General features: G+C 43.7%; 1 long non-coding RNA gene across 1 annotated transcript; it reads right to left on the bottom strand.

The window, feature by feature from the left end:
• Positions 1 to 6,074: 6,074 nt before the first annotated feature.
• On the bottom strand, positions 6,075 to 8,105 carry LOC112842388 (uncharacterized). Its single transcript, XR_003214131.1, has 3 exons — positions 8,051 to 8,105; positions 7,375 to 7,531; positions 6,075 to 6,202 (listed from the first exon to the last, which is right to left on the bottom strand). It is a non-coding gene; the product is annotated as an uncharacterized LOC112842388 (long non-coding RNA).
• Positions 8,106 to 18,751: the final 10,646 nt, after the last annotated feature.

Here is an 18,751-nt window from a genome sequence, read left to right as displayed (position 1 = left end):
TGCCTGCTCCGCCCCTGACGTAGATCAAACACAACGTACATTAATGAATGCGTACGTCACAGAAATAATAAATGTGCCATTGTTAGTACTCTATGGACGTGTCACAGGGTCTCAGGATCAACTGCTTTATTGCTTGTTCAGCTTATGACAACTTCCTTTTGGCAGAAGATGGCGTGTTCCTATTTTACTAAACGTTACAGCGGAAAATGCTGCTGCTGCTGCACTTTTGTGAACTGCAGTATCCTCGTCTGCTGGCTCAGGCTATTACTGTTAATCAGCTATTAAGACGTGCACCTCTAAATCTAAACGTCCTCTAACTTTGGAAAATTGATAAATGGAGCCTGATAACTTAGAAACTATGATTCTTACAAGTGTGGTTTGTATTGTTAACATACTGTACAGAAAATAACGTGTAAAGATTTACACATCACCTGACATATCACCTGACATTCGACCTCTGACCTCTCTTTCAAGGTCAATAGACTAATCTGAAGGTCAAAGTAATAATAATGCTATATAGAGCTATTCAATAACACTGCTGTGGACATACTGGACAGCCAGCAGTCCTTCGCCTGGGTGCATGCGTGGTCGGGGCATTGGAATACAAATTCCCTGCAGACAAGTCCAGTAACAAAAACCAGGCTGGTGTGCAGAGATGTGCGAGCATCCTCACACTCACGGTCTGTGACATGGACCATAGCAGACTCAAACATGCAAAGTGTGCAATCACAGTGTGACTGACATGCATCCAAAGTTCTTTCTGCTTCTCTCGAACCAGTTCAGGTTGGTTTTGTCCCACAGACAGAAGCATATATCATATCAGCTTATTAAACACTCCCAGTTACAAACAAATGAAGTCTGTTCTCATTAAAGAAGCATCATGTTGTCTACTCTGTTTATATTATCATAATATTATAATAATAAACCTGGGGCCCGTTCTTCGTACCTCGCTTACTACATCCAAGATCAAATGACACATCCAAGATCAAATCATCGCGCTAACTTTGAGCTCGCTAATCCGGTTCTCCGAACACACCTGTTGTTGACGATTAGTATAGCTGGATGAAGTAATCTGAGATCACTGGGTGGCTTAAAAGGGGCTATGCATCGATAGTAGAAACATTGATCGGCAACCCTGTGATTGGTCGGCGAAGATGTCGAAGGAGCGCGCTCAGTATTTCACGGCAGCAGAGCAAGAACTCTTGATTGAGGGATATCAGGAGTTTCAGAGTTTAATTAAAACGCAGGGGAACACTGCAAAGGCTGCAAAAGCAAGGAGAGAGGGCTGGCAGAAAGTTGCTGACAAATTAAACTCGTAAGTGATCCATGATATTACATTATATCATGTGATATTATTTTATTCCACATTATATTATATTACATCATATCCTCTTTCACATTAGAGCCACAACAGAACCCACTAGAACATGGGAAAAAGTAAAAGTGAAATATAAGAATATTCCACAGAATGGTAATATTTATCACTTATATTGCTTTTAGTCTATGACAAGAGACCCTGGAATAATCTGTTTGTTTGTTTATAACAGCAACCAAGAAAAGGGCAGAGCAAATAAAGACAGGTGGTGGTCCTGCACCCCCTCGTCACACCCCTTTTTGTACTGTGACATTTATTGACATTGTGGGTTTGTTTGTGTGTAGTTTGACATAACACTCCATCACTTTTACCTGTTCCCATGCAAGGGGTGACTGAAGCATGCACAGTAAGTCGGGAGTAAGTATATACAGTACAGTAAGTATATATATGCTACGGCAAGGAGGAGTCAGGACGCCAGGTCAGGGGGGAGATATCATCACCCCCACCCGAGATTGGGTACATAGCCCCAAGTGCGATAGGAGAAGGATCGTTGAGTGCGAGAGGAACTGACCTGAAAGATAGGATCATGGCCAAGCTTGAAACCTGGATCCCCCGTAGCCGGTTACCAAGATTACGTGAAGTACCCTCAGAAGGTCTGCTAGATGATGTTAATGCAGCACTACGGACGATACCTACAACCACGATTACCGACACTAACAAGCTGATCTACACTACGGCAGCAGTGATCAGTGAGATGCTTGGCTACAAGTTGAACAGCCACAAGGGGCAGTACCCTCCATGGAGAAGGAGGCTAGAGGGCAAGATCAAAGTAGCACAAAGGGAGGTTAGCCAACTAACGGAGTTGCAGAAAGGTGCGACAAAGAAGGTGCATAAGAAATACAACAAGCTGTCCATACCTGAGGCCTTGGAAACTGCCAAGCAAAGACTCACAGCCTTGGCCAGCCGCTTGAGGAGGTACACCAGAGAGATAGGAGGCAGGAGAATAAACCAGCTGTTCTCCACAGAACCAGCAAAGGTGTACTCTCAGTGGCAAGGGAACAATAATAACAGAACAGCACCACCAAGGCTGGAGACGGAGCAATACTGGAAGAGCATATGGGAGAAAGACACAACCCATAACGGCAATGCTCAGTGGCTAGTGGATCTGAGGGCAGACCATAGCGACCTCCCTGAACAGGGTCCAGTAACCATCACAGTGGCAGACATCCAAGAAAGGGCCTCTAGTATGAAGAATTGGACAGCACCAGGCCCCGACATGGTTCACGCCTACTGGCTGAAGAAGCTGACTGCACTCCACGAGCGTCTGGCAGCACAAATGAACCAGCTGCTAGTTAACGAGAGACACCCGGAATGGCTAACCGAAGGTCGGACGGTCCTGATCCCCAAGGACCACAAGAAGGGACCGGACCCATCCAACTACCGACCAATAACCTGCCTCAGTACTACATGGAAGCTCCTGTCAGGCATCATATCGGCTAAGATGAACAGGCACATGGGTCAATACATGAGCGGGGCACAGAAAGGGATTGGCAAGAATACCAGAGGCTCACAACACCAGCTACTGGTAGACAGAACAGTCAGCCGAGACTGCAAGACCAGACTGACCAACCTGTGCACAGCCTGGATTGATTACAAGAAGGCCTATGACTCAATGCCCCACAGCTGGATACTGGAATGCCTAGAATTGTATAAGATCAACAGGACCCTAAGAGCCTTCATCAGGAACTCAATGGGGATGTGGCGTACAACACTAGAGGCCAACTCCAAGCCCATAGCACAAGTCACCATCAAGTGCGGGATCTACCAAGGAGATGCTCTGTCCCCACTGCTGTTCTGCATAGGCCTGAACCCCCTCAGTGAGATCATTAACAAGACTGGCTACGGATACCGACTACGAAACGGAGCGGTTGTCAGCCACCTCCTGTACATGGATGACATCAAGCTGTATGCCAAGAGTGAACGAGACATCGATTCACTGATCCACACTACCAGGATATACAGCAATGACATTGGAATGTCGTTCGGACTGGAGAAGTGTAGTCGGATGGTAACAAAAAGAGGGAAGGTAGTCAGAACTGAGGGGATTGAACTACCAGAAGGCAACATTGCAGACATAGAGGACAGTTACAAGTACCTGGGGATCCCGCAGGCGAATGGGAACCATGAAGAGACCGCTAGGAGAGCTGCAACCACCAAGTACCTGCAGAGGGTCAGGCAAGTCCTGAGGAGTCAGCTGAACGGTAAGAACAAGATCCGGGCCATCAACACCTACGCCCTGCCCGTGATCAGGTACCCTGCTGGGGTAATAGGCTGGCCAAAGGAGGAGATAGAAGCCACTGACATAAAGACAAGAAAGCTCCTTACCATGCATGGAGGGTTTCACCCCAAGTCCAGCACCCTGAGGCTGTACGCTAAGCGGAAGGAAGGGGGCCGGGGACTGGTGAGTGTCAGCACCACAGTCCAGGATGAGACAACGAACATCCACGAATACATCACGAAGATGGCCCCAACTGACAGCGTGCTCAGTGAATACCTCAGGCAGCAGAAACCCAAGAAAGAGGAGGAAGGCGAGGAACCATCATGGAAGGACAGGCCCCTGCACGGTATGTACCACCGGCAGATAGAGGAGGTGGCTGATATCCAGAAATCCTACCAGTGGCTGGATAAAGCTGGACTGAAAGACAGCACAGAGGCACTAATCATGGCAGCACAGGAACAAGCTCTGAGTACAAGATCCATAGAGGCTGGGGTCTATCACACCAGGCAAGACCCCAGGTGCAGGCTGTGTAAAGATGCCCCAGAGACAATCCAGCACATAACAGCAGGGTGCAAGATGCTAGCAGGCAAGGCATACATGGAACGCCATAACCAAGTGGCCGGCATCCTGTACAGGAACATCTGTGCCGAGTATAACCTGGAAGTCCCGAGGTCAAAATGGGAGATGCCCCCAAGGGTGATGGAGAATGACCGAGCTAAGATCCTGTGGGACTTCCAGATGCAGACGGACAAAATGGTGGTGGCTAACCAACCGGACATAGTGGTGGTAGACAAACAGAAGAAGACGGCCGTAGTGATCGATGTAGCGGTTCCAAATGACAGCAATATCAGGAAGAAGGAACACGAGAAGCTGGAGAAATACCAAGGGCTCAGAGAAGAGCTCGAGAGGATGTGGAGGGTGAAGGTAACGGTGGTCCCAGTGGTAATCGGAGCACTAGGTGCGGTGACTCCCAAGCTAGGCGAGTGGCTCCAGCAGATCCCGGGAACAACATCGGAGATCTCTGTCCAGAAGAGCGCAGTCCTGGGAACAGCTAAGATACTGCGCAGGACCCTCAAGCTCCCAGGCCTCTGGTAGAGGACCCGAGCTTGGAGGATAAACCGCCCGCAGGGGCGTGCTGGGTGTTATATATATATATATATATATACATATACATATATACATATACATATATATATACACACATATATATATACACACACATATATATACACACACATATATATACACATATATATATACACATATATATATATACACACACATATATATATACATATATATATATATATACATATATATATATATATATATACATATATATATATATATATATACATACATATATATATATATACATATACATATACATATATACATATACATATACATATACATATACATATATACATATATACATATATATATATACATATACATATATATATATACATATATACATATATATATACATATATACATATATATATATACATATATACATATATATATATACATATATATATATATATATATATATATATATATATATATATATATATATATATATATATATATATATATATATATATATATATATATATATATATATAGAGAGAGAGAGAGAGAGAGAGAGAGAGAGAGAGAGAGAGAGAGAGAGAGAGAGAGAGAGAGAGAGAGAGAGAGAGAGCGAGAGGGGGGAAGAAAGTAAATAATACCCTCACGGGAGAATCGATATCTCTCTATGAGCACACCGTCGCGCTGAGCTAAAGGATCCTGTCTATCCCGCAATATACGCTAAATTCTGTAAACTCTCCTTATCAATCTTGCACCTTCCTTGCTCGCGTACAAACGGACAGGACATGGCTGCGACAGACTTCCCAAATCCACCTTCGCTTTTATAGTCGTGGTCTCTCATCTTGATTGCACGTAGTAATTTACTATTACTACTCTAAAATATGAATTACATCTGACATGATCTACTACATGTAATAGAATGATTAATAGTACATTTCCCTTTTTTTAGGAAATGACCTGTATGTATCTGTATGAAATCAATAAAAGAATCAAATACATTATCTTTAGTTACATTGATAATATTTATTTATGGTAAAACAGTGGAGAAATGTCGCTCTTGCTTTCGTATAACTGCAGCGGACATACCTGAGTGGCCGCGATCTAATCCTGTTTACATAAAGTAAACCTGCTCCCGAGCAGGCTTACTCTTACGGATCTGTTGCTATGACAGCAAGTCCCAGATGAGCTTCGGAGAACCGAACGATCCAAGATCACGCGAAATCGTCAACATTCAAATCCGGCTAACTTACTTAGCGAGGTACGAAGAACAGGTCCCTGTTCTGTAACTTGTCTGTGTTTGAACACAATGAGAACACAATCATCAATGAAAATGGGCCTCTGTACACAGAGATCCCTTTAAACACTGAGTCCATTTATTGCCATTAACTTTTTCTCAGTAAGTTCAAACGTTTGTGGACACACAGCGAAGAAACCTCAGTCAGATATTTCAATGGGAAACTCCCATCATGTCCCAGCGTGACACAGTCCAACATGTCCAGCAGTTCTCTTCCCCTCTGAAGAAAGCAAAACTTCTTTACATATTTTATAGTTTTGCTACATTTGAACTGATTTTATTTTGCTTCATTTAACGTTTTCTTGTAAATTTAGATCATTCGTGCATCATTAACAGATTAAAGTTGTTCTCCTGGCCCTTCAGCCTGATTCTAAAGGCAGCAGGATGGCAGGAGCCTTGTGTCGGTACAAAGAGGGATACAGTATTGATTTCACTGTTGGATCTTATTGCACATCCTGTTTACCCCTGCTAATATGTTTGTTTGCTACGCAATATTTTGCTCATGCGAGTGCAGCCCAGATAAACAAATATCAAGTGTGTGTGTGTGTGTGTGTGTGTGTGTGTGTGTGTGTAAAAGTTTCATTCAAGAAGACCTTAACTTTTGATTTGGTTATCTTTTTGATTCCTGACGCACAGACCGGCTCGATCATTATCTACCATCATCTAATTGCTCTTATGTTCCTGCTGTGCTCTGTGCTGGGCTGAAGTGTAATGAAGATGCTTCACTTCTTAATTAGGTTTTTTTGAGGTCTGAGTGCAGAAAATGTAGTCATTTAATAGCCGTGGTGAGAAAACTTTATCTCGTGATACCGCAATCAATAACAACACAGGATTTCTTTCGTCTCAGCTTGTTAGAACCACAGAAGCCTTGAAGTAGAACTGTGAACAGTGTGCAGCAGCGTTGCTAATGCGCCATGGATCGAGTACGAGCAGAGAGGAGCGAGCGACTGAATTATGCAAAGAGTGAGGAAGTTGTGTATTTAGCTGTGAAGTTGGTGTGTTTGGTCGAATAATGAGTGAGCGAGCGATGCTGTGATCGACTCTGCAACGCAAAGAATGATGCAATTCTCATAAATGAGCAAGTGAGTGAGCGACTCAATAAGCGAGTGATACAATTGTTTGGGTGGGGGGGCAAAAGTTTGGACTCATTATATGAGTGAGTGAGTAATGCAGTTAGTGCATGAATGATGAAAGAAAGTAGTGCGTGGGCGAGTGGTGCACGTAGTTTATAATGGAGAGAGTGTTAAGTGAGTGAGTACAACTGGGGATAAGAGAGTGAACCAGTGAACCAGTGAGCCAGCGTACACTGGAAAGGAAAGTAGTGTACCTGAAATTATATCATTTAAGCAAATAGGAAATATAACAAGATTACAGTAAACAGTGTGGAAATACCTGTTTAATATCAGCCTGTACATCATACGGTCCATCCGTCCTCTCCTGTTTATCCTTTTCAGGGTTGCTGGAGCCAATCCCAGCTGTCTTAATGCGAGAGGCAGGCTACACCCTGGACAGCCAGTCTGTCGCAGGGGTAACACATGCATGCACATACCTGTGGGAGGAAGCAACAGTATCCGGAGAGAACCCACACAAACACGAGGAGAACATGCAAACTCCACACAGAAAGACCCCAGCCTGACGGTGGAATCAAACTCAGGACCTTCTTGCTGTGAGGCAACAAAAAAAACGATACAGTGTGTTTAAAATCAAACATTTCAAGTATCGGGATGTAGTTAAAAGATAAAATAAAATACGATGTTAATGAGAAACATTTGATGAACTTCTTGATGCATTCTCAATCATCCAGGTAAGTGAATCTCCAAAAGTTTAATTCTGTTCATCTGGACGTTTTCAGTGGGAGAAACGTTTCGTCACTCATCCAAGTGACTTCTTCTTCAGACTGCAAGTTTCACCAACCTTATAAACAGTACATTTGCATAATGACTGAAACCAGCCCACTGAAGGAACAATGGGCTGCAGGGGAGTCTACACCAAGTCTGTATGGTTTACCAAAGATACATAAACAGGGTGCACCTTTAAGACCGACTGTCTGTATGATTGTCGCGCTGACCTAGTAGGTGTGGCTGTTGCTCTTCTCTTCCTCCTCCTGCCCACTACCTGCTCTATGCTGCTGCTGATTAGACCTTGTGTGCAATCTATAACTAAGCGCGGCCTGGTGTGCACCGCTCCGCCAGGTGAGCTGAATTAGAGCAATCAAGGGCTGGCGTGCCTAGTAAGCCTTAAAATGCATGCAGCAGTCATTTGACCTGGGTGTGACATACTGAGAGGACAGCAAACAAGGCACAATCCACTTTCCACTGTGAGGAAGACTTTGAGCTAGACGGGCTATCGGTAAGCTCTTGGACTCATATTTTCTGCTTATGTTTGGGACCTATGGAAGCTCAATTGTGGAAATGTATTTATGCTTTGGGAAATAGTTACTGCATTTAAGTTAAAAAAAATTATATTGATATTAGAAGGAATGTTTAAGTTTGAATAAATTGTTTATGTAGATAGTGTTTCCCACATATTTATGTTAATTAATACTAAAAATAGCTATCCCAAATCCTTGGTTAAATCTTAAAACTAGTGTAAATGTGTTTGGTTTAATTTAAGGAAAATAATTCTTTGTAAAAGAGAATCCTTGGTTAAAGTCTCTATTAAAATATTTGCAAACTCTAACATGTATACTTTAAAAATGTAATTGTTTGTAAAAAGTGTAAAATGCAAGGTAGACACATTTTGTATATTTGAAAACCACAGTTTATTTCATCTTCGTTGTTTGAAATTACTCGGGTCTGTGATTTTAAAAAAACCAATGTTAAATGGCTTTACTGAAGTGTATATATTTATGTTGTTTTATTTGTATTCTGTATAATGCATTTAATTTAACTGAATGATTAATGAAATGTTCTTTATCTTTGTGTTTAAAGGTTTTTCACCTATCTATCCAGCAAAACAGCTACCTAAGAAACTGGTCAAAAAATAAATTGAGTGAAATTCAAAGTCTCGTCTTTTTCAAGTGTGGGCACCTCACAGACAGAGAACACTTGACAATGATCAACTCGGTCACCTATAACATCTCCAAGTTTCTGGCTTCGATCCTCAACCCGCTGGTGGGCAGCTCAGAACACCACATCCAGAACACCCTGGATTTTGTTGAGAAGGTGAGCGATGTCATGATGGAGGCAGATGAAACCATGGTCTCGTACGACGTTACATCTCTCTTCACTTGCATCCCAGTCACGGAAGCGTTGGAGGTAGTTCGTAAGAGATTACAGGATGACACCAACCTCAGCAACAGGACCACCCTCAGCATCGACCAAGTGTGTCTGAACTGTGTCTTCATTCCACCTACTTCACATACAAGGGTCAGTTCTACAGGCAGAAACATGGATGTGCCATGGGCTCCCCAGTTTCACCCATCGTGGCCAATTTGTACAAAGAGGGCTTTACTATCCTACCCTGGAACACCACCAAGTCATTGGTTCAGGTATGTGGATTTGGGTGAAAATCAAATCTCAGGACGTACCACAATTCACGGATCACATTACCTCAGAGGACCGACGCATCAAATTCACCAGGGAGGATATGAAAAGTGGCAGGTTAGCCTTCTTATTGGGGGACATCTAAAAGCTGACGTGTACCGTAATCCTACGCATACAGATCAGTATTTAAGGTTTGACTCTCATCATCCACTGGAGCACAAACTGGGTGTCATCAGGACGCTACAACACAGAGCGAACACCATCCCCACTGACACAGCAGCCAGGGAGGCAGAAGAACAGCACATCAAGAAGGCCCTGAGTAAATGTGGTTATCCCAGCTGGACTTTTGTCAAAGCTGGAAAGGCACCTAAAGAAAGCTCCAGCCGATCCAGGAGAGAAGGACAACCGCTGCCCAGGCGAAAACCTGTAGTGATCCCATATGTGTCAGGAGTATCGGAACAGTTGAGACGCATTTTTTCTAAACACCGGGTCTCTGTGGCTTTTAAACCCCAAAACACGCTGCGCCAAAAATTGGTCCACCCCAAGGATCGGGTCCCCCGACACAAACAGAGTAACATAGTGTACGCTGTTAAGTGCAGGAGGATTGCCAGGATTTATACATCGGGGAAACCAAACAACCTCTGGCTACAACCTTCCTGTCCAGGATGTGTAGGAACACTGGTTTGAGGGCGGAGTCAAGGAGGCCTTTTACGTGAAAAGGGAAAGACCATCTCTGAATCGAGGAGGGGGCCTAAGGGTACATCTGTCACCATCTTACAATGCTGTGATTGCAGCCATTCCCCAACTCTGTGAATGGGACTCATGGCCATTGATCAGTGTTTTTTGATCAATGGTCATGAGAATTTGCATAATTATGATTAAGGAACTGACCTCACAGCCCATTGTTCCCTCAGTGGGCTGGTTTCAGTCATTATGCAAATGTCCTGTTTATAAGGTTTGGGGAAACCTGCAGTCAGCTGAGACTGAAGAAGTCACTTGGATGAGTGACGAAACGTTTCTCCCACAAAACGCTACGTCCAGATGAACAGATTCAACTTTTGGACATTTGATGAACTGATCATCAGTCAGTGTGAGCCGAGGTTTGGGCAGTTTGCTGGTCTGCAGCATTCAGCAGTGTGTTAGTTTAAAACAAACACAGTTTCCAAACAATTTGTTTAAACCGCTTTTTTTTTAAAAAAAAAAAAAAAAAGGTGATGACCAGAATATTTTTTTCATTACATCCTGTCATGAGATTTATTCTTAGACACTTTTTCAGCTGAGAATCTGATGGTAGAAACACACACACACGGTCTTTATTTAAACAAAGGTAATACAATAGTGAATACGTCTGTTCGTAGACAGAGAAGTGTGTGTGTGTGTGTGTGTGTGTGTGTGTGTGTGTGTGTGTGTGTGTGTGTGTGTGTGTGTGTGTGTGGTGTGTGTGTGTGTGTGTGTGTGTGTGTGTGTGTGTGTGTGTGTGTGTGTGTGTGTGTGTGTGTGTGTGTGGTGTGTGTGTGTGTGTGTGTGTGTGTGTGTGTGTGTGTGTGTGTGTGTGTGTGTGTGTGTGTGTGTGTGTGTGTGTGTGTGTGTGTGTGTGTGTGAGAGAGATTCAGAAGAAAGCGGCCCCTCTTCTTGTTAGGGAGTGGAGATAAGAGCGTTCAGCTCTCCTCTTCCTGTGAGGGGGTGAAACTGCTTCTCAGCTCTTATTATCGCTGTGGGAAGAAATTTATAAAACAGAACAAGTCTTGTAGTGAACAACAGTCTAAATCATCAAAATGTCAACATACAGTATTCTATCATATGTAGACTTATATCATTAAAAGCTTATACTGACTACTAAGTACAATTTTCCATTGACACATTCTCATACATAAAACATCAGAATAGAAAGAAAATGCATCTTTTCCCCCATAATCGAACATTTCCACAGTCCTATCAGTGCAGCTCTGGGATTATATCTTTAGTCCCGGCCTCACTGCTGTGTTTCTGGTTTTAACTGAAATACAAACCCAAACACTGCAAACACAGAGCTGCTGCTTCGCCAGCTTGTTAAAGTGGCACCATCCTGTGATTCAGATGTGGAGCCACACCTTTTAGATCAAATTAAAGCAGCGTTGGTGTGTGTGCAGCGCAGTGCCGGATTGCATTTGCCGATTTGACTAAAACAGTGACGATGATATCTATTCAGGCATGAAGTATCACATCGGTTAACTTCCATAATCGTATTCAACTGAATATTCCCAGCTCTCCCTCAGTTTCCAACCATGAAAGACCTGCTAAGAATAGAAATGGAAAATATGGTTTCTAATCAAGCGTTTGGTCAAACGGGAATCCACTCAGGGAATACAGGGTCGGGTCCAGGGGATCTATGTACAGAAGAAGCACACGTTAGAGGGTTTGCGCAGGGAAACGAAAGAGAACTTGCTCAGAGCTAGGCTGCACTGACGCGAGTCACACACAACGATCCAGCGATGAGTCGAAGCCACTCCCTGGCTTAAATGCTGGCTGCACTGATGAGGCCCAGGTGTTTCCTCTTCAGAGGGGCGTGGGCCGAGGGCGTGAACCCGCAGTGAGTTCCGCCCTGGCGAGAGAGCGAGAGCGAGAGAGAGGGTCGCGGCTCGCCTCCTGACTGGCACTAGAAAGCATGCCTCTATCACCCCTGTTCTTACTGATTTGCATTGGTTACCCATAAAATATCGCATTGAATTTAAAATATTGTTGCTCACCTTTAAAATTTTAAATAATTTAGCCCCTCGTTATCTTGTCGATCTTCTTAGTCTATATGTCCCTGGGTGAGCCCTCAGGTCTTCAGCCCAATTACTCTTGGCTCAGCCTAGATCTAGACTTAAATCTAGGGGTGACCGTGCTTTTGCCCTGGTTGCACCGAATCTGTGGAATAACCTTCCTATCGCTATCCGTGCGTCAGACTCCGTTTTATCCTTTAAATCCCGTTTAAAAACTCATTTATTCAACATAGCTTTTCCATCTAGTTAGTGTCCCTATTTTATATTTGGTTCTATTTCTTATTTATGTATTTTATCTTTTAGCTATATCTGTTCTTAGTAACTTTGTTCTTATATTCCCTTCTATTGCTGTATAATTAGTGCCCTTAACCTGATGACATATGTGGTACTTTGTTAATAGTCTTTTATTTATTGTCTTAATTTTCCTGTTTTTATTGTAAAGCACTTTGGTGTACCGTTGGTCTTTTAAACGTGCTATACAAATAAAGTTGTATTGTATTGTAGAGAGAGAGAGCTACTAGTCAGCGGCCTGCTGATCCCCCTCGCCGTGACAGTTATTTAAAATGAGGTTGCACAGACAGGCTGGTCTACCAGAAATCTGAATGTTTAATAATCATCTACAAAATAACACGTTAGTAAAATAAAGGTTAAAACAAACAGTATATTTATACATATTTACTTACAGAATATAGGCAATGTAGAGGTGCCTAACTGTACTGAGTTACATTACTACTGGTCAAATCCGGTTTTCACCCAGTGGTGTTGGACATTATAAGATTATTCAGTGGCATTAGTGGCTTTCATGTTATTAGCAGGTGTTTCATGCTTGGAAATGGAGGAGGAGGCAGGAAGTGTTCTGAGGATATGCCGCTGTAATCCACTCCATCTGTATATATAAAGAGCTCAACAGCAGTTGTTTTGGTTGTCATGAGATGTTTTCATTTAACATCCTCTTATTTCTCTAGATTTTGCCGGGAAAATAGGAAATAGGTGCAGTAATTAATTGACACGTGTGCAAACAGACATGCTAATACAGTATGTAGGTTCTCTGTCAAGATGATCCCACAATGCTTCAATAATATGGATGTGCAGGCTGTGGGGAGGCCAATCCATGACTCATACTGTTGCATTATTTGCTTTTATCTTTCTGTGCTTTTACTGCATTGACTGTGTGTTTGGGATCATTGTTGTGCTGAAAAATGAAGTTGTTGCCAATAAGTTGTTACCATCTTTCCGGATGGTAGTGCAGGGTAATCTGACAGTACTCTACTTGTGTAGAGAAGACAGAAGAAAACAAAGGGCTAAAATACACAGGGAATGATGAGGGAACAGGAAACACATGGGGAACACAGCGAAACAGAGCACGCAAAGCTAAACATAACACATGAGACGAGGTAGCTTCAGAGTAAGAGAAGCTAAACAGAACATGGCGCACACTGACAGGAGACTACCAAAGTAAAACAGGAAGTAACAGGAACACATGCGCAGAGATGCAGACAGACACAGAGACACGACTGGGGAAACATGGATGACATGACAGGCGGGGGGAAGAGAATGAAACACGAGGAGGGAAGCACGACACAAGAACTCACGACAAATATAAAACACAGACACACAGAAAGAGACACAGAGGGCAAAGACACTCGAATAAACTCTAGATGAACAAAGTTGACTTAAACATCACAAATCATAATACAAAATGACAAAAAATACAAGAAAACTCAAAACGCTGGGTCAGATGACCCAGGACCATCACAAGTGTGTTAAAAAAACCTTTGAAAGACCTTCAAAAAGCCCAGAGAACTATTGCTCGAGGCCACTTTGAAGAAATATGCAAAAAAAAATCTCCATGACAGCAAAATAAGAAGAATTTAGGAGTGCTGGGATACTTTTGCACAAAAACAAATGTTTTAATGTAAATGATCTAAGCATGAAGAAGTCCATTTTTATTAATAATGATAAAGGAGAGCCAGCAGATTATCATGTAAATGAGAAACTTGGAGGAGGGGGGCAAAGATGACGTGAGTCCATGATGTAACTTCACCTGAATTTGTTAGCAACAGGAAAACAAGCCATGAAACATCAAAACTGACACATCATGTTTTTGAAGTGCAGATTTTAGAATTTACTGAAGCGAATGATGCAATTAGAGACGGAGATGTGTGAAATAAGTGTTTAGGCGAGTGAATGAGTTACTAAGTGAATGACTTAACAAGTGAGCGAGCAAGGCAACTAAGCGATTGGGAAAGGAAGCAAGTGGGCGGGTGAGTGGGAAAGTGAACAAGTAGCCAAGTGAGCAAAGCAGCAAGTGAATCATGTAGCACCAACAAGCCATGCAAGCTGAATTCTAATGCTGACCTGCAGAAGAACGAGCCCGCTGCCAGTGATTGCCTACAGAGTTTACAGTGTACCCATCAAGCTGTCTCATCCAGGTGTAATGACACCCAGCTTTGTAGGAGTTGGCATTTGAAATAGAAGGGCTTAGATCACAGCATGAAATATTGTTTGAGAAACACACACCAGCGCCATCACGTTAATAAAAGGAACGAAAGAAGGAGTAAATGAGTTGGAGAAAAGGTGAGAAAGTGCAATTGGCAGACATAAAAAGATAACTAGAAAAAGAAATTAGAGCGAATCTGATTGAGGTGGTTAATGAGTGGAAGAGGTAAAAAAGAAAACAAGAAGGAGAGAGGAGGAGGAAGAGACTGTTTGATGGTTTTGAGGCGGAGAGCAGAAGTGACTGCACGGCAGAGAATAATAATACAGCAGCATCAGTGCGGTTACATAAGACTGTGCCACGGAGCTTTCCACTCTTCCATTCAGGCCAGTGCCTCAGGAAAAAAGCACATTCATATTTCTGCTGCCACTGAATGGGAGACATCCTGTCACTGTGAAGAGAGTTTCATTTGAAATTGTTGTAAATGGTTTAAAAACGTTTCAGCGCCGAGCCTCGGCGTCACATTTGTCTCCAACAAGTAGAATGGCTCTGGGGCAAACAGGCTATAATAACAGACTGATTGGGTAAAAGCAGTTTTGACATCAGGAATAACCGAGGATTTACAGATGTTGCTTTTCCTTCCCTCAGTGGACTTAAAGCTTTGCAAAACTGAAGGATTTGTTTTTCTGCCTGAAAACACAAAGTAAGTCTTCTGACTGGACAACGAGCCACCTGCAATCAGCTTGCTCGGCGAAGCTGGGGTTTTCAGGTGCACCAGCTTTCCGACACACGGGAGATCTGTGGCGCCATCGGCCGTCCCACACACATGCTGCAGTACTCCATGACAATCACAGCAGCTTCAAAGGAGACACGACACACAGTCATGTTGAATCCCATCTGTGCGTTGAGGTGGGCGTTGTGTTTAACGTGCTCGGCATTGTGTTGAGAAAAATAGCAGTTTGGGTGTTTCGAACACGACTAAACAGGGAAGTGGACGGTGGCGAGTTAAATAAAAGAAACTGTAACAATTAAAATATGATTCACTGCTTTTAAAAATGCTTTCTTTGTGGTTAGGGCAAACTCCTATGATACAAATAAACCTAAATTAAGCTGTCTGAAAGTGCTGTTATTACCATGTATCCTCTAATACTGACTGGGACTTCAATTTAAATAAACAGGCAAATGTAACAGTGTTATGTTTAAAACAGGCTTTTACTCTGTTTGAGTGATGACTCATTCATTTGACAGTTCAAGGATCTCGGTACAGTTGACTTATATTAGCAACGAGCACAGATGCTAACAAACTACCTCGACACTACACACAGCGTGTGAAGCCTTTGCTATTCTGACATGATGGTAAACACAGGAAAAACGTAAATGTATTTACACATATCTGTCAAATAACAAACGTGTCTTATGCAAAACCTACAACCACAATTTCCTTTGCGTTTGTATTTGAGGTTTTATATTTGACATTTAATTCTATGTAAAAATCAGTCACATGTAGGACACTTCACCTCCAGACCCCATCAGAATCAGCACAAAAACTAACACTTACATTTAATGAGGCTATGCAAAATCAAAGAAAACACCCCCGTTATCCACACTGACAATCACAAAACAAGCAGACACCAGATGACTGGAAAAGTACAGCTGAAGTCATGCTGGAAAGTACCAAGAAGGTATTTGGTGAATCCTCCGGACAGAGAGAAGAAGAAAAGGAGGCTTGGTGGTGGAACGAGGAGCAAGAACGTCTTCAAAGGAAGAAGTTAAGAAGAACAAAGTGAGATTCTCTGAGCCGAGGCACACGGCAGAGACGCAAAGAAAAAGGATTATAGTGAGTTGTATGTAAAGCTGGATACTCAGGAAAGAGAAAAGACTTGTGTTGGCAGAAAGAAAAAGCTGGAAAGGATGTGCAGCAGGTTAGGGTGATACAGATGGAAGTGTATTAATTTGTGTTGAGGAGGTGGTGCGAGGTGCTGATGAATGAAGGAATGAGAGAGAGAGGAGGACGATGGAGTGCAGAGGATTATTAAGGATGGAGAGAGGGCAGCCCTGAAGAGGATAAAAAGTGAAAAGACGGCGGTCCGGGTGACGTGCTGTAACAGATGCGTGTATATTGAGCATTCATGATCTTTTTTTTTTTTTTTTTGCCTGTCCCGTTTGGCTCTTCTGCCATCAGAATTATTGTCTAAAGGCAAAGAAAGATGCCCAACGGATTTACTTTACCAAATGGACCATCCCAGCCTCGCCGTATTCGTCTATTTGATTCACCTTTTATTGTTTATTTTATTTTCACTTGTTAAATACGGGACAGACTTGACTGGGGGAAAGAAAAACAGCTGAGAAGAGGGACGGGGAAAAGGGCAAAAAACAAAAACCAACAGAATAAGCAGACAAAAAATACATATATCGATCATCTGGATCACCTGTTGGGAAAGAAAAAAGAAAACAAGCAGAAGAAAATGAGAGCAATAGAATAAACAACATCACAATGATCTATGTGAATATGACAGTAAATACTAAATATTAAACATTATTGTGCAGCACGTAAGATCGACAGCGCACAGTGTGCTTTGAGGTAGGAGCCAAAAAGGGTGTAGTTTGTGTGTGTGAGCACCCGTGTGTACACCTGTGAGCATGAGCGCGCTTGTATTTAAAAGGTTCCTTCATGTAATGATCTGCTAGAGGGTGTGGGGGGGCCACAGCCCCGTCCTCCAGGGCATGAAGCAGGTATGGAGGAGATCCAGGCTCCAGACATCCAGAGGCCCCCAGAACACAAGAGACCAAGGAAGACCAACAGAGGGGCAGCCGCGTCACTGTCCCAGAAAGAGCTGAGGAGAGTCCCAGATGAGGGGTCACTCAGCAGCCGCGGAGCAGAAGCCAGGGGGGGGGGGTTGCAGTGACGTGCCCGTGAGCTCCGCCAGCTGTGCCTGAGTGACTGAGCCCCAGGCCGAGAGGCTGAGGGCACCCCACCCCGAAGTAGCCCGAGCGAGCCCCAGGCTCCAGGCCCCGATAAGCAGCCACCAAGGAGTGAGCCGGTGTGTACCTGGACGCCCATCCCCGGACACAAAGAACCACCAACGCACCGATGTCTGAGAGCGTCCGCCACCGGCAGGGGAAGTGGTGGGGGGAGATAGGCCTCCATACCTTGGAGGGTCTGAGATGTCCCCAGAGAGGTGGGGTCTGATACCCAACCTGACATATAGACACAGACATACAGGCACACACAGATACAAACATCCATTCCCACCCTCATCCTCTCATATGCAATTACTCCACACTCAACCAACGTGGAGACAGACATAGAGAGACACTGTACACACAATCACACTCCCCAAGCGTACTCTAAGCCCCGGGTCTGGGTACCCTTGCCCCTGGAGGGGGAAACTGCACCCAGACCCAGGTGGTGGAGCATTCATGATCTAAAAGCAGGAAGAATTTCATTTGCACTGCATGTCACATTGGACCAAATTATCGATTCCAATGTAATGTTCTTCCATTATGTACACAGTGCACCCTCAGGAAGATTAAAGTGTTTTTGATTAGGCAGTAAAGGAAGCAGTGAGTCAGTGGGTGAATCAGTCCGCCATTGAAAAAGCCATAAAACACAAAGTGCCTTCTATTCGCCTGAGCATTGTCTGGGGGGGTGTTCCCCAGTGATTCCAGGCTCTGTCTGCTGGCGCTCCTCTCTCTGATACCATCAGGGGCCGCAGCACCAATCCCGGTCGCTGTGGAGACTGACACTGCCGTGGCACACGCACGCAGGGAGGAACACACCCGCAACAGAACACACACGCAGAGAGCGACGCAATGCACCGGCAGGAGTGCAGCTCGAACATGGGCGTGGGGGGCACCTGAGCCATCTGTCTCCATAAGAGCCTGTTTGAAAAGGAGCTTGCATACACACACACATTAATTAGACAAGGCTATATGTATGCAAATTCATGCGTGGAGGCTATGACTGCACATGTACCTTTTACTTCATGTGTACAATTACCAAAGGGTACACACATGGATGAAAACACGAGGAGGTTTATTATATGGCACAGAGCTCCATCAGGCTCTGACAGAAGGAATCTGGTAAGTGAATTATAATCATC

Source organism: Oreochromis niloticus, linkage group LG15, assembly GCF_001858045.2.
Source record: "Oreochromis niloticus isolate F11D_XX linkage group LG15, O_niloticus_UMD_NMBU, whole genome shotgun sequence".
NCBI classification, from domain to species: Eukaryota; Metazoa; Chordata; class Actinopteri; order Cichliformes; family Cichlidae; genus Oreochromis; species Oreochromis niloticus.
This window is presented reverse-complemented; position numbering and strand designations above follow the sequence as displayed.